The sequence below is a fragment of the Haliotis asinina genome, chromosome 13, assembly GCF_037392515.1.
Source record: "Haliotis asinina isolate JCU_RB_2024 chromosome 13, JCU_Hal_asi_v2, whole genome shotgun sequence".
In the NCBI taxonomy this organism is placed as follows: domain Eukaryota; kingdom Metazoa; phylum Mollusca; class Gastropoda; order Lepetellida; family Haliotidae; genus Haliotis; species Haliotis asinina.
The window spans coordinates 26,020,722-26,038,275 of NC_090292.1; the positions used below are offsets into that span (position 1 = coordinate 26,020,722).

The 17,554-nt window shown below is 43.9% G+C and overlaps 1 protein-coding gene across 3 annotated transcripts in view; it reads right to left on the reverse strand.

Moving 5' to 3' along the window:
- The window catches only part of LOC137259866 (solute carrier family 2, facilitated glucose transporter member 1-like), a 40,965-nt gene extending 24,578 nt beyond the window's left edge, over nt 1–16,387 (reverse strand). Inside the window, exons 1-2 of one of the 3 annotated variants that reach the window (XM_067797498.1) lie at nt 16,267–16,383; nt 11,155–11,297 (exon numbers count right to left, since the gene is read on the reverse strand). The gene's annotated coding sequence lies outside the window, so the exon portion shown is untranslated. Of the gene's footprint in view, nt 1–11,154; nt 11,298–16,266 lie in introns of those variants that run through there. The other 2 variants (XM_067797497.1, XM_067797499.1) reach the window with 2 other exon arrangements.
- Nucleotides 16,388–17,554: the final 1,167 nt, after the last annotated feature.

The following is a 17,554-nucleotide window of genomic DNA, read 5'->3' on the forward strand; positions in this document are numbered from 1 at the left end:
TTGACTATGCTTGTCATAAGAGGCGACTAACGGGATTGAGTGGTCAGGCTCGCTGACTTGGTTGACACATGTCATCGGTTTCCAATTGCGCAAATCGATGTTCACGTTGTTGATCACTCAATTGTCTGGTCTAGACTCGATTATTTACAGGCCGCCGCCATATATGTGGAATAACGCTGAGTGCGGAGTAAAATTAAATCACTCACTCTTTAGTAGTCGTAGTAGTAGTGGTGGTTATAGCAGAAAGTCTCCTGTACCTTACGGTAATCTTAACGAAACGTAAAATCGTTGTGAACGTGCCTTTCGTTATTTATTAAAAACAAAACCTCCCGAATGAGTAAACGTATGTTCCGAAAGAGGTTGTTCCTTGTTGCAACATAAATGACGTCCATAAATCTTATTACTGAGCACCATTTCCTAACGCTATTCGTTCTGAGAACATCTGGGTTAGGTTTCCTTTTGAGGAAACCAGGCTTCACATAAGAAGCGACTAGCGGGATGAGGTGGATGGTGCCCGTTTCACAAAGTCTAAGATGTCGTAACTTTTCTCGTAGCATTTGTACCTGGCATACTGTAGCATAGGAGGTGCAAATACTTCAAGAACAGTAACGAAATCTTAGGCTTTGTGACTCGGGTCCGAGGTTCCATTGATGCTTGTCATCGTATGCAAAGTCCGTAGATCGATACTCATTATGCCAAGCACTGGATTGTCTGGTCCAGACTAGATTATGCACAACCCGCCGTCACACTGCTGAAATGCGGCGTCAAGCAAACTCACAAACAAACAAATGCCATCCAAAGACTCACTGACAAAGATTGTTCAAGATTACTTACGATAACGCGCCCACACTCCTTCTCTAACTATTGAACAGATCTGCAATGACGGGGATCGTTGAGATCAATGACTATATCCACTGCAATAGCAAATGATGACTCAGCATGATCGCCATGTTACTAAGGCCTCTCTGGCTATCTGTGACAGCGTCAGTGGAACACTGTCATTCATTATCATCACGTGATGGTGTCTACATACATAACAGTCACATGTGGACCACATTGCAAGATTAGATCCGAGAACCGAGCGAACTGTGGAGTCAAAACATTAGGGACGGACCGACGGGGTGTTTGTCATTTTTTAAAACAAAACAAGATTTATTTAAACCCCATTGATTAAAATGAGCGAAAACAGTCAAAACAAAACCTGACCGGAGGGTTTTTGTCATTTAAGAATTAAATATTATTTGTGTGACAAATTCAAATATGATACGTTCATTCGCTTGCAATTCCAATTTCCCTGAGTCGTCGAAAACCCCCAAACCTGTCTCGTAAATTCGTGAGCAAACCAGAACCCTCCATCCCTGGGGCTAAGCGTAATATGGTCGGTCCCTCACAGGAAAATGGAAAAAATATCGTAGGAGTACGAAAACATTCTTCATGCAGTCTTACAAAAAACGCAAATCTGGCTCTTAAAAGCACGTGGTGTCAGTAATGTCTTTGTTATAGTGTCTACTTCAGGACAGCCCTGTTCAAATATTTCTACAGACCAAAAACTATGTAGCCAGGCTATATGATATTTAGTTATTATTATTCAATCTACAATCGTGATCTTTATCACTACCGCAGAATACATTGTTTTGTCAGCTACCTTGTTCCTCTTTGTCACTTCCATTAATTACTGTATATGACATTTATGGCCTTTATTGGTCATCCCCTTGGCTGTGTCTGTCATCACATTAATTGTAGAAGTAAGTGCTATTAGTTTCTCTATCTGTCCATTGTTGAATCTTTGTGCCTGTCTATTGTTGTTAAAAACTATATATATATATGTATGCTCACATCTATACTGTAGGTGAGACGTGAGATGTGAGTGTGGAGGCCGGCATTCCGACTGTCTTTGTAGGGACGACCGCGAGCAGGATTATGCCGCTAGCAGGAAAGGCCCTGGGGTTGAGCTGAGAGGTCCGCTCACCTCATTCATGTATACTTGTTTGTCATGTCTAGTGAAACCAACTAAAGAAGTTTGAACAACTAAACTGTGTCTTCGTCGTCATCAGCGTACTCATTTGTCTTCGTCAACGTAATGTTCATCAAAATCATCAGCTAATTCTCCAGTCATCCTCACCACGAGCCGATGACTACAGGCCCCCGTTGACATCTTCCACGCGTGGTGATCGTCAGTGCTAATGTATTCAGGGAGCTAGCTTGATGATCTTGTAAATTACGAGGGGAACATTCCAATCTCATTGTGAACTCCTGCAATATCTATGACATATTCAACTGTTGACATTTATGAGGAATCCACATTACAGGTTACGGGGATTGAATATATATGAGCGACAGACGATCGGACCTGTACTCCACTATAGTCTCTTAATGCGGTTATTCGGTCGGTAGCGGTAGCCCAGTGGTTAAAGTGTTCGTTCTTCAGTTCCAAGACCCGGGTTCGATTCCTAACATGGGTACAATATAACATTGTGAAGACCATCTGTGATGTCCCCAGCCGTGGTATTGCTGTAACAGTGCTAAAAGCGTTCATGAAGTATATTAGTGCTGATATAATCGACAGAGATCGATAATCGTTAACTAAATATACTAAAAACTTTGAGGGAAAATACCAAACATTTCCTGAAAGAAATAAATGTATTTAACACCACCAGTGAGTGGTGACAGACCTGCGTTCTGAACATAATTTAGTTGCAGACTATTATTAAAAACCAGACTGTTTTGTAGTGTGACCAAATTTAAACCATATTTTATTACAAAAGAATATGTACGATATTATCCACGATACTATTTTCCTACCGACAGATAAGGTTTTTTCCCCGTCGACGATACTTTTCTGAGAATCGACCTTCTCTGTCAGCCCTAACTCAATTGTTATCCGGGTTCTATCCAAAGGGAGGTAATACATATCGTCGTCAATACTCACTGAAATGGTCTGTCGTACTTAGCGATATATTCTAACGGACTACGTAATACACGAAACAAGGTGACGTCACAATTGTGCGTTCACCAGTAGGTGATGATTTCAAATGACTTTGGTAGACATGCGTTTGATTCACAAATGGAATATTCGGCATTTTCAATTTTCTGAACCAATGAATGCAATAATCAGTGAATATACAAAATGAAATCGTGCATATAAAATATGACTTTCGCTGCTATTCCCTTATATACACGAATGTAGGTTGCGTGAGTGTAAATACGAACGAGGCTTTAGATGGATGGAACATACAGACTACTTGAGGCCCAGTGTCGCCCAAACACTAATCTACCTACCTATGTACCTAGCTACCAAAATGAACCTACCTACCTATCTACCTACCCACCTACTTACAAACCTTCCCATCAGAATGAACCTACCTAACTACCTCCCTTCCAAGCCAGCCAGTCAGCCACCCATCCGACTTCCTACCTACCCACCTACTCATCAACCATCCTATCACAATGAACCTACCTACCTACCCACCTACCTATCTACCTACCCACCTACTCATCAACCTTCCTATCAGAATGAACCTACCTACCTACCTACCCACCAAACTTCCTATCAGAATGAACCTACCTACCTACCTACCTACCTACCTACCCACCCACCCACCTACCTACCCAGCCACCCAGCCACCCACCTATCTACCTACCTACCTACCTACCTACCTACTCACCCACCTATCTACCTACCTATCTACGTACATATCTACCTGATGTTCGCCTGACCTATTTGTCTTCTGTGGCGAATGGTGGTATGTAAGTGGTGTTCTTGAACCAAGGGCCTGCCATAACGTAACACTATATAAAGATACGGCAGTAAGTACGACCAACGTGGTGATGTTTGTCAAAGATTAAGCCAAGATTCCAAGGCAAGCAATATGGAAATTGCGTACAAACAGATAGGTATCATGTTTAACCATACAGGATTTAGCACGGATCTTGAAAGTCTGTTTCAGAGCCTTTGAACAAATAAACATACAGAGTATCTGGACTTCTGCATATCGGACACCTGTCTATCAAAACACCGGCATTATGCACACGGCTGCTGGAGACACACTGACCAGAGAAGTACGGATGTGCCAGCTAGTGAGTGTTTCATCATTTTGATTTAGGTTGACCGGAAATTGGACGTATGTTTTTGATTGATTGATTCACTGATATATTTAGCGTCAATATCCAGATCACCCGCTCAAAGGCGCTTTGTTTTCCCCTAGATCATTTGATGTCAGTCTCAAACGGCACAATTATCAATCTCATCTCCCTGGGGATCAGCCACTAGGCGCACCGAGGAATTGTGGCTTTCCCATCCTTAAGAGGTACTCATCCCTGGGTGGGCTAGAATACAAAGTCACAGCATTTTGTCCAAGTTTACTGCGCGTTGCTGTATCTGCAAGTAGGTGTTTGCATGTATTCATATGGCCACCATCTGTCATATACGAACGGATTCGTGGTTTCTTTAACCAGTCACAGGTGGGCTTGATCCCGGCACCTCAACCTCACTGGATCACTAGCCTGGCGCTTTAGCCAGTCACAGGTGGGCTTGATCCCGGCACCTCAACCTCACTGGATCACTAGCCTGGCGCTTTAGCCAGTCACAGGTGGGCTTGATCCCGGCACCTCAACCTCACTGGATCACTAGCCTGGCGCTGTAGCCAGTCACAGGTGGGCTTGATCCCGGCACCTCAACCTCACTGGATCACTAGCCTGGCGCTTTAGCCAGTCACAGGTGGGCTTGATCCCGGCACCTCAACCTCACTGGATCACTAGCCTGGCGCTTTAGCCAGTCACAGGTGGGCTTGATCCCGGCACCTCAACCTCACTGGATCACTAGCCTGGCGCTTTAACCATTCCACCAACCATGCGCCACAATATAGTAATAATCGGGATCAACAGATTTATCATGCAATGGGTAGTGTTCTCGGCAGGATAAAAGCAACGGATATTTTCGGTTAGCCCTCAAATCCCACTACGGAGGCAGGGCGTCAGTACTAAGACCTCCTCTGGAATGTCAACAAATGACATTATGGAACGCGATTTATCTGACCTGTGAATATATGAGGTGAGCGACTACTGGGATCGAGTGGTCTAGCTCGTTGACACATATCTTCCTATCTCAGTTGCGTGAGTCGTCTTTCATGCTGTTGATCACTGGATTGTCTGGGCCATTATTTTCAGACCGGCTCCATACAGGGATCCTATTGTTTAGTACGGCATAAAACTAGCCTCACTTACTCATGAATTGAGGAACTGCGTAATTGGATACAACAATGCTTTGACTGAAGGCTAGAACAATTCGGAGCTTTACTGAAACGGCAACCATCATCCCATCCCTCTTCCCTCCCCATTCACTACCCCCGATCTTTGTCAACCTTGCCAGTCAGCCACAGTAGCCACTGTCGATATTCACTGGTGCAAGATAACGTTAGGTCGCGACCTGTAGGAACATACATATATCAGAACATCACCTGACAGGGGTCACTCGCTCACTTAACACTGTCTATGTGCAGTGTAACGATGAATATCATATTAAAGTTTCCTTAAAGGAGTGAGTGAGTTTACGTTAACGTCGCTTTTAGCAATATTCCACAATATTACAGCGGGGGACATTAGAAATGGGTTTCACATATTATACCAGTGTACTGAACCCGGGTTTTCGGCGTGACTAGCGAACGCTTTAATCACTTGGCTACCCTATCGCCCTTCCTTAAGATTACTAACATAATGGGAATGGATATTTTTTCACACGGGTAAAGGCATCTAAAAGACACATTTCATGATAAAGATCGAACAGAACGTTTGTAACATCGCAACCCCTCCCAACCCCCACCTCCCCTAGCCCCACCCCCCAAAAAAAACAACAACAAACAAACAAAAAAACCAAACCAAAACAAACAAACAAAAAAAACCCCAACAACAACAAAAAAATAAAAACAAAAAAAATTTAAAAAACCGTACGCCTGTTACGGAATCGCAGTTAATGAACAGAAACGAGTGTCACGTGACATGACGCCATACGTGCCTAATAACGATGGTAAAAGGCGATGGAGAAGCCAAATAGTGCCTTTTGCTTGTGCCGTAGATGACCTGAGTTCGATTTCCCACATGGGTCCAATGTTTAAAGCTCACATCTGGAGTCCCCCCTCCGTGATACTCCTGAGGTGTTGCTGAAAGCGGTGTTTGTATTTTCTCGTCACTCCAACTAATTTCTCGCTGCTTCGATTATTTTGGCGGTTCTATGGAGTATTGTCACGGTATTTTCAGTGCTTGAGTTTAAGTACTCGAAGCAACGAGGAAATACTCGAAATTTCAAGATTGCAAAGTAACTGGACGTAATGAGAAAATACTTGAAATAAAGAAAACAAATAACGTGAAAATGGCAAAGTAATGAGAAAATACGTCGAAGCAAAAACAACAACAACAACAACAAATAAATAAATAAATAATGATAAAAAACGAGACATTTCATTAAAAAATATGACGCCCCAGATTGGACGCTGCATATGTCATGGCCTTGCTGTCACCTATTCAATACATTGCTTTGATGTAGTTCAAAACTTTCATTAACTTACGCATATAAAATATTGAGTGAGTGTGTGAGTTAAGCTTTCGCCACTTTTAGCAATATTCCAGCAATATCACGGCGGGGAACACCAGAAATAGAGTACCCGCATTGTCCCCCTGCGGAAAAGAGAACCAGTCTTCAGCGAGACAAACGAACGCTTTAACCACTAGGCTACCTCACCGTCTTTTACGAATTAGTGAGATTTGTACAACGGACTTTAACCTTTTACCGGGGATTTCTGATATGTCATATATTTAATGGTACATAATCCTTACGAAATGACTGCTGATTGCTGAAAGAGAAAGTCAACGTTCTTTCGCTCATAAAGATCGTGAAACAAATGCATTCAATACAGCCCGCACAAGTCTATACTCATGTCTTTGACAAGTCTAGATTCAGAAGCTGATGAAATTCTCTGGGTTTCTGTTAATTTATACAGATAGTTTAGGAACTGCTCATTTCTGCCAAATAAGTATAGCTCAGAGACAAGGCGTTGTCCTGGAAACAGTCACGCTACTAGACTAAGTAACTGGACGTTTTAATCCCCATGGCAACACAACAAAATCCTATGTGAGGCGCTATCTACAGCAGAGTAACAGCCATGACTTGCCTCTGGCCGACTGTCCACGTGTGGCCTCACGTGAACAAGATACCAGACAGCCACAATGACAAATGAGGCAATTCCAGGGTTAAGGCCAACAGGTTCGAGAAATCCACGCTACCGGTTGAGACGTCTAGCGATACGCTCATTTTGAGTCAACGTCTATGGAACGTTGAAGGGATATTGTCGCGTTGTCGATCTCCACAAAACAAGCAAAACAAGGCATAATTAAAGCAAAGTGCGACAACGCGACACGTTGGCCATTTGTCACTATACTGCATTGTCGTGCTTGGAATAATGTAGTTTTATTCCTCCAAACGGCGACAATGGAACACGGCGATAATTATTATCAAGACGTAGATTTATATGTCGCACTGTCACACCATCTGAGGTGTGTGAAAGGAGCCTTAAAGTGCGCAGAAACGCCACTATGCCCCTTCTTGGATTTCATGGTAGTCACCTTCTGGCACGCCCAGTTTTGTGCAAACAGTATCTGAACAAGTAACAATACCGAATAAGTGTACTGTCCGCAAAAAAGCCTGGTAAGCATACGCTCAGATGGTTGTGCAGGGGTCCGTAGGCGTCCATAACCTAGCAACGCTTGTTTTATTCAGTGGGAGTAATCGAATCTGAGCCAAACAGTCCAGTGGTCAACAGCATGAGCATCGATCTACTCTGTTGGAATAGTGCTCAATGTTCATGGCATTTTGAATACGCGAGGACGGCTTCGATGTTTCGGGAAAATGTTCAACTACTGGTGCCAATGCCGGAACGAATTGGACCCAACATAGCTGCTACCTTGCTAGTCTGTCTCATAGTCCATGAACCGTTTTATTTTCACTCCGACCATGATGACTTGTCACGGTGGACTATTGGTCAGTTGGTCAGACGAATTACGAAACGTTAATATGCATTTGTAATGACACAAGGTTAAGTTCTCTGAAGATAGATGAAGATTAATAGATGTATAGATGTATAGATGTATAGATAATTGATGAAGGGGTGTTGGATGGGTTGGGGCTGGATGGATAGATGGATGAATGGATGGATAAAGTAAAGGAAGGAAAGATGGATGGGTGGTGAGTGGGTGGGTGTTGGACGGACGGACGGACGGACGAATGGGGTGTACAGATGGACGGGTTGGTGGGCGGATGATTTGACAGACAGAAAAGAAACGTGCAGGGGAATACGTGTAGAGATTGGAGAGATCCTGAAATACCAGCAGACAGAAATACAGAAAGTGGCACAGACCCTTGGAGATGTATACAATCCAAACAGGTTTCACATAAGCTGCAGTGAAGGAGTGTGCTATTCCAGTGACCTCATTCAGACATGATAGGACTGTTCCCATAAACAGGACCAAACATCTGTAGGTCATGGAGTGAAGTCATGTTTGCTGAGACTTTGGGGCTCGCTACGCAGTCGCCCACCTCCCTCCCGCTCCTTCTCTGAATGTCAAATTGTCAGCCTTCAGAATTCTTTTGGACACTGTTCCACTCCGTTTCTAAACATTGTCATGGATATGTACATTTGCGAGTATACCTTGCCGGTATAGTACATATTCTTGTACTTTGTTAGGTCGAGTCTCATCCGGGGTTCGAACCCACACTCTCAGAGCCAGGCACCTTATCGCAAACACACAAATTCAGCCATCTAACCCACTTAGCCACTGAGACTAAAAAATGGAATTCGTACGACTGGTAGCATTTTGTGTAGTCCTGTGACAATCGTACCTCTTTCCTGCATCGCATTGTGCATTTACAGTCATGAAAATTTCATAGCCTCGAAATCGTGGAATAACATAAGCCATTTTAATGGGGAGTGAAAACCACAGGTCTCAGACGTTTAATATGTAGGCAAACCCACGAAGAAGGTATGGGGATGACAAAGCTACAAATGTACTCGATCACAGGTTGCTGGAGCGCCCAAGGGATGCAACTCTGTACATATAGTTGACTCGACTTTTACAAAGCGTGTTTTGGTGCCACGTGCACAGGAAAGAGATGAATACAGTAATTGAGTTCGTGAGTGAGTATGGTTTTACGCCATTTTAGCCATATTCGAGTTCACACCACGTCAGTTCCCCCCATTTCTGATATCCCCAGTCGTGATACTGCAGAAATGTTGCTAAAAGCAACGTAGAACTCCCTTACACAACCAGACCAAACAAAGGTCAGGGTTCAAGATACAACCGGGTCAGATACTGAGGGCTCTTACGTATCACCTGACTATCATTGTCAACACACCGTAAATCTTGGGGACGGTTCGCGAACCACCGTTATCAGAGTTTACTGTCGCTTAACACCGCCATTCTACTCCTGTTATCACCAGCTACATATTGTTACCGTTGATATCCACCTGGGCCATTCATCTACTCGGATTCAGTATTTATCAAGGAGTTCCGGAAGAGGTCACATAATTTTCATCGGGCTGTATACGTGGGTGTCACCACACTGCATAATGAGTGAGTGATTGAGTTTAGTTTTACGCCGCACTCAGCAATATTCCAGCTATGTGGTGGCGGTCTGTAAATAATCGAGTCTGGACGAGACAATCCAGTGATCGACAACATGAGCATCGATCTGCGCAATTGGGAACCGATGACATGTTAGTCGCCTCTTCCGACAAGCATGGGTTACTGAAGGCCTATTCTACCCCGGGACCTTCACGGGTCCCACACTGCATAAACCATATAAGCAAAAACGTCCCCTAGAAAGTTGAATGTTCCATCGTTTACGGATTGGGATCTGTTGAGAATGCGGTGTCTGGTGTCCCACGCTAAGGTATCGCTGGAATGTTGCTAAAAGAGGGATGCTCATTCACCTGGCAACACATTGGGCATTTTATAACTAATCACTCCGTAATTGTTTGGTGTATTGTTTCAGCAATATTCCAGCCATGTCGTGCGGACTGGAAATAATCCAGTCTGAACCAGACAATCCAATGATCACCAGCGTCCTCATCGATCTACGCAACTGTGATACATGTGTCAACCAAGTCAGCAAGTCTGACCACATTATCACTTTAGTCGCCTCTTAAGACACAGATGAGTTACTGAAAACCAGTTCTAACCCGGATCTTCATCAGTGGACAGGTCTAGATTTTCGAAGCTGTCTTAGCGCTAAGATAGTCGCAAGTTAATGTTACTGTATGGCACTTACGACTATCTTAGCGCTAAGAGAGCTTCGAAAATCTTGGCCTTGACCACATTATCCCGTTATCCAGTGATCGACAACATGAGCATCGATCTGCGCAATTGGGAGCCGATAACATGTGTCAACCAAGTCAGCGAGCCTGACCACCCGATCCCGTTCGTCACCTCTTATGACACGCATGGGTTACTGAAAACCATTTTAACCCGGAGCTATGGAGGCACTAGCATGATGGGCCAGCACAGCTTGAGAGCCTGGTCTTTTGGGAATTGTTGTGCGTTAGATCAGCCACCCGGCGATATGCAGGTGTCGACAGCGTTCCACCACAGAGCGGGAAGTCACGCAGACACACTCACAGATGCCGCCACCCCCACTCACTCACTCTCACACACTCACACACACTCGCACACAATCAGACACACAGCGATCCACCACAGAGCGGGAAGTCACGCAGACACACACAGATACCGCCACCCCCACTCACTCACTCTCACACACACTCGCACACAATCAGACACAGAGCCACACTCACACACACAGACGGACACAGACACACACACACACACACACACACACACACACACACATGCACTTCAGTACACAGTCAACCACATTTGCGTCGTAGTTGAAGAAACCTGCCTATTCCAAATTCGACTCAACTCAACTTTGACTTTGGGACTTAAGAATCAATACGCAGGGACAAAGTTTTTACTGAAAAAAAACAACCGTACATTCGACACATCAAAGATCGACATAACGCTGTTTGCATGTACATCTTAAAGGCGACCCAATATCAGCCCCCAACCCCAACTCTATAATATACACGTACCATCAGTTTCAAGGCTTACCTTACCAATGCAGTTTTCCGACTGGAGCACTGTTTAGCGAGCTTTCTTTGTGCATCGGCTCCTTGATCACACAAGGTATGAACTACCAAGGTGGCCTCAGTCTGTAAGATTATGTTCAGCACTGTCCCACTGTCAGCAGTACCCTACGGGAATATCATCTCGTAAGAATGCCCATATCAAGTAGCTGTTCCATATAGCCCATAAAGGTAAACAAAAGGCGACTCTGAGAGGAGCTTTGACGAGGACACTAGTATCTAGCTTCGCCTTCACTGACAATGTTGTATGTACATATGTATACACACAACAGACGTGCTGTAGAATAAACAGAATAACTCTATACCTGAATATGTGCACAGTGTGCGTGAACGCTGGCGCCAGCTGCGTATGAAATAGTTAATTGTACACTGTACAGAAAAGGCTTCCAGAAGGATTTAACGCCGTGCTTAAGGGTTACTGGATATTTGTTATGGAGTAAGTGAGTGTTAGGGGGAGTGAGTGAGTGAGTGGCAGGATGATTGGTTGATTGGTTGGTAGTGTGAGTCAGTGAGTGGTAGGTAGGTAGAGTGAGAGTGAGTGAGTGAGTGGTAGGTAGATAGGTAGAGTGAGTGAGTGAGTGAATGAGTGAGTGAGTGAGTGAGATTGGTTTTAGGCCGCCGACATGAACAGTCCAGCAATATCACCGCGGTGTCTTGGTATCATTGTATGCTGTAATCGGTGTTTCTTCAACTACTTGATATGATTATTGTTGGGCTGCTCTAACGCTTGAGACAGTGACTGTTTGCACAGTATCCAATGATATATCGACAGGAGAAGCAAACATACTCAAGATAAATACCTCCTACCATTCGGAACATGCCTATTTTAGGTAAGCGATACACTGTGGTAGCTGGAGTGAGTGAGTGAGTGAGTGAGTGAGTGAGTGAGTGAGTGAGTGAGTGAGTGAGTGAGTGCGTTTGCTTAGTTTCATCCCGATATCCCAACATTCCAGCAATATCACGGCAGGGACGCCAGAAATAGGCTTCACATATTTCGGAAGGAGCAAGCATACTCTCCGAAACATCGTGTGAAGCTCACATCTACAAACCTGGCTTTTCTTATGCTTTCCACTTCTAAATGCCCTTCAAAGATTTAAATATTGAAGAATTTCACACTGAACCTTCGTCTTTAGTAACAGGCGGTGGGCGTTGCCTTGCCGCAATGTGCTGATTATGTCGTTTGGTCTTTTGTCCACCATGTTATAGAGATGCATGTGCTTTCACTGATAGGTGGGGCGGTAGAGTAGCTCAGCGGTTAAAGCGTTCGGCCGGGTTTGATTCTCCACATGGGTACATTGTGTGAAGCCAGGCGTGATATTGCTGGAATATTGCTCCAAGTGGCCTCTTCTTATTTGTGCTGTTATCATTCATCCAATTACGATGTTGTTTTAGTACACAACTAACCTCATGCCTGTACTATATTTCCAGTATTCATCGTTGCTCAGAATGTTTTCTTTGAAGCGTCTCTGTATATATACACTATTCGTCTGATGAAGGAGGAAGGACATGCTCTGAAGCGTCTCTGTATATATACACTATTCGACTGATGGAGGAAGCACACCGTCTGAAGTGTCTCTGTATATATACACTATTCGACTGATGGAGGAGGAAGCTTACGCTCTGAAGCGTCTCTGTATATATACACTATTCGACTGATGAAGGAGGAGGCACAAGCTCTGAAGCGTCTCTGTATATATACACTATTTGCCTGATGAAGGAGGAAGCACACGCTCTGAAGCATCTCTGTATATAAACACGCTCTGAAGCGTCTCTGTGTATATACACTATTCGCCTGATGAAGGAGGCATATGCTCTGAAGCGTCTCTGTATATATACACTATTCACTTGATGAAGGAGGAGGCACACGCTCTGAAGCGTCTCTGTATATATACACTATTCGACTGATGAAGGAAGAGGCACACGCTCTGAAACGTCTCTGTGTATATACACTATTCGCCTGATGAAGGAGGAGGCACACGCTCTGAAGTGTCTCTGTATATATACACTATTCGCCTGATGAAGGAGGAGGCACACGCTCTGAAGCGTCTCTGGGTATATACACTATTCGTCTGATGAAGGAGGAAGGACATGCTCTGAAGCGTCTCTGTATATATACACTATTCGACTGATGGAGGAAGCACACCGTCTGAAGTGTCTCTGTATATATACACTATTCGACTGATGGAGGAGGAAGCTTACGCTCTGAAGCGTCTCTGTATATATACACTATTCGACTGATGAAGGAGGAGGCACAAGCTCTGAAGCGTCTCTGTATATATACACTATTTGCCTGATGAAGGAGGAAGCACACGCTCTGAAGCATCTCTGTATATAAACACGCTCTGAAGCGTCTCTGTGTATATACACTATTCGCCTGATGAAGGAGGCATATGCTCTGAAGCGTCTCTGTATATATACACTATTCACTTGATGAAGGAGGAGGCACACGCTCTGAAGCGTCTCTGTATATATACACTATTCGACTGATGAAGGAAGAGGCACACGCTCTGAAACGTCTCTGTGTATATACACTATTCGCCTGATGAAGGAGGAGGCACACGCTCTGAAGTGTCTCTGTATATATACACTATTCGCCTGATGAAGGAGGAGGCACACGCTCTGAAGCGTCTCTGGGTATATACACTATTCGCCTGATGAAGGAGGAGGCACACGCTCTGAAGCGTCTCTGTATATATACACTATTCACCTGATGAAGGAGGAAGCACACGCTCTGAAGCGTCTCTGTATATATACACTATTCGCCTGATCAAGACGGAGGCATACGCTCTGAAGCGTCTCTGTGTATATACACTATTCGCCTGATGAAGGAGGAAGCACATGCTCTGAAGCGTCTCTGTATATATACACTATTCGACTGATGAAGGAGGAGGCACACGCTCTGAAGCGTCTCTGTATATATACACTATTCGCCTGATGAAGGAGGAAGCACATGCTCTGAAGCGTCTCTGTATATGTACACTATTCGACTGATGAAGGAGGAGGCACACGTTCTGAAGCGTCTTGTTATCCACAATAAAGAAGTTGACATCCATAAACCTAGCTTTTCTGCTTCCATATTTGTACAGATCCGTAATGCAAAACGAATCTATCATCCGTGGTCACCTGAGCGTAACATTCAACACTAATGTGTCTTAACACGAGACAATTGTTTGACTGCGAGTACCGTGAACCCCGGCGCATGTATTACGTAACAGCATGATATTGCCTTATGAAACACCCTTGATTTAGCAATGCAGAATTGTTTTATGAAACATCCGGGCGCATGCATGATTTGAGAGTACATTATTGTGCAATAAAACATACCGGCGCATGTTATGATTTAACAGTATACTATTGTCTAATGTAACATACCGGCGCATGCATGATATAACAGTACCGTATTGTCTTATGAAACATCCCGGCTCATGCATGATATAACAGTATCGTATTGTCTTATGAAACATCCCGGCTCATGCATAATATAACAGTACCGTATTGTCTTATGAAACATCCTGGCGCATGCACGATATAACAGTACCGTATTGTGTTATGAAACATACCGGCGCATGCATGATATAACAGTACCGTATTGTCTTATGAAACATCCCGGCTCATGCATGATATAACAGTATCGTATTGTCTTATGAAACATCCCGGCTCATGCATAATATAACAGTACCGTATTGTCTTATGAAACATCCTGGCGCATGCACGATATAACAGTACCGTATTGTGTTATGAAACATACCGGCGCATGCATGATATATCAGTACCGTATTGTCTTATGAAACATCCTGGCGCATGCATGATATAACAGTACCGTATTGTCTTATGAAACATCCCGGCGCATGCACGATATAACAGTACCGTACTGTGTTATGAAACATCCTGGCGCATGCATGATATAACAGTACCGTATTGTCTAATGAAACATCCCGGCGCATGCACGATATAACAGTACCGTATTGTCTTATGAAACATTCTGTTCCTGTATTTTCAAAGGTCTTTTAGCGCGAGGGTAGACGTAAGTGCCATACATTAACATTAACCTACGAATATCTCATCGCTAAGAGAGTTGTTACCTCTATCAAATCATTGGAACGCAAAGTCAGAGGTCATGTGTGGGGGCAGTTAAAAATAGTTTAAAAATATCTATGTCATTATATGACATAACAGTACAGCATTGTCGTATGAAACATCCTGGATTTAAACCGCTTTTAGCAATATTCCAATCATATCACGGCGGGGGACACCAGAAATTGGCTGCAAGGCAGCAATTAATGTGGGCAATCGAACCAGGGTCTTCGGCGTGAGGAGCGAACGCTTTAACCACAAGGCTACACCACCTCCTATGATATCTGAGAAATCCTAACAATAGACTATAAGTACAGAGGCATCTATAAGAAAAACTACAAGAGTTCATGCAAGGAACAACAGTGAGTGTGAAGCTATAAAATCTATATATGGATAGAAAAATCTACAGAGATAAATTACATTTGTAGATACCTTCAGGTTGTATTATACAGACTGCCTATAGTGTGTGTGTGGTGGTGGTAGAGGGTGATGAGTGTATTCAGATAGGTACATAGATATTACATGGATTCAGGTTTATCATTTGTGTTCAGCAGTGCAGTTTCTGTTCGTGTTTATCAGAACAATTTGTTTACTTGTTTATCAGTGCACAGATGAACCTGCGCTTGCTTTTATATCAGTGAGTACGAGGTTTCCAGCTGGCAAAAACAGCTGAACAGTCAAACGGAAACTGGCGACAGCTAACCCAAACAATAGAAGGACGTTATAACGAAACAGTTCCGGTATACCGCGATTTGTGTCACCAAGCAAATGAGCCCAAACAGCAGGTCAACTATGTCAAACTTGCGTCGTTCCCACAAAAGGTCTATTAAACTCACGTTTTGCAACGAAACATGAGCGAACCGTCGTGGTTGGTATCATGCAAAATAACACGATATGGTTATCTAAAAGGCATGGGCAATCAAACAAACTCAGTATGACAATTGTGAAAATTAATCTTTACACTGACATAACCTTATCACGATATCAACGCAGAATCCCTTACCTTTGCATCGTACAAGTGGAGGGTGTCACTAAATTCGTCCCAAGTATGTCAGTCTGATGATGAAATAAAACGAACTCGGCATTATTGACGGTGTAACAGCTGCTTGAACACACGTGTGGATGACTATAGTCTGTTTCAATTTAGTAGGGTTATGTGAGTGTGTTTGGTGTGTTGTTGTTTACCGACCCATCATTTCCGCTAACTGACGGAATTTCAGCAATCCATGCTTGCCGTAAGAGTCGACAAGCGGGCTACATATTCCGAATGCGTGCATCTCGATGTTAATCACTTGATCGTCATGTGTAGACTCGATAATATATAGATCGTCGTCACAAAGTTGGAGGGCGGCGTTACATACAAACAAAGAAACAAACATCGGGAAATTGGATCAAATCCTCCCATAAAGGACCTTCGGACTGTTCTTAGAGATAATTATCAAGTCTCAAGCGTGAATAAGGGGATGGCGGTTCGGGGTTTTGGGGTGGGGGGGGGGGGGGGGGGGGGGGGGGGGGAGAGAGAGAGAGAGTAGCCTTGAGATTAAAGCGTCTGCTCGTGACGCCGATGACCCGGGTTTCACACATGCATGGGTACGTTGTGTGAAGGCTATTTCTTGTGTTCCCCTCCGTGGTGTTGCTGGTATATTGCTAAAAGCGGCGTAGAACTCAACAAACGCACGCACTCACTCTAGCTACCCCAGGGTATAGCTCACCTTAAATATGCATGTTCCGAAAGGTAGGAGGTATTTATCTAGAGAATGATTTTTTCTCCTAAAATATACTCACTAAAGTGGCATTCATAATGTAGAATTAAAACAGAACAATCAAGCAGATGCTTAGATGTTTTTTGTATATCTGCATTTAGGTTTCCTTTGCGTAGATGCATCTTTGTACAACGACGAGACGTGTTCATGTTATCGTCCATTTGTTTCGCCTGTCCGGTTTGCCATCACAAGACTCGGATTCACAATTACAACGATCGTGTGTGATGAATAATGGATGTGGTGATGTTTTCAACGTCGTAGAATTTCCTGATATAATTTGCAAATAGACAAATGGGCGTGGTCCCGACAGAAGGCGTGGTGTTTCCACCTTCCTGGTGTTTTCACCTGCCACGATAATCGAGAGTCCGCGATGACAGTGAGTAAGGTTTTAAAGTCTCTTTTAGCAACATTTCGGCAATATCACGACTGGGGACACCAGAAATGAACTTCAAACATTGTACCCATGTGAGGAGTCGATATCAGGACTAGGGCGAGACGAGCTAATCACTAGGCTACACCCCGCCCCCA